Raw genomic sequence first — 267 nt, 5'->3', positions numbered from 1 at the left:
ACTTGGACGGGGTGTGCTGACCTGCTGCCCTCTGAACAGCCTTACTGCCAGGAGAGAGCCTGCCTGAGGAACGGCCCATTTTCAGCTTCCTAAAAATATTTCTCCCAAGCCCTGGCAGGACGAGCCGCAGTTTACACGGAATTCCGGGTCAGGGCCCCCCACCTGCAGGCCCGAAGGTGGCCCAAGGCTGTGGGGAGGGAGGAGAGAAGAGGACACCTGCTCCATCCCTGTGTCGTGCAGCCCAGGGCCCCCCACCCTCTCGGACGC

Source organism: Herpailurus yagouaroundi, unplaced genomic scaffold, assembly GCF_014898765.1.
Source record: "Herpailurus yagouaroundi ecotype Mexico unplaced genomic scaffold, PumYag 564, whole genome shotgun sequence".
In the NCBI taxonomy this organism is placed as follows: Eukaryota; Metazoa; Chordata; class Mammalia; order Carnivora; family Felidae; genus Herpailurus; species Herpailurus yagouaroundi.
The sequence above is the reverse complement of the archived record's forward strand: the minus strand, read 5'-3'. Positions refer to the sequence as shown.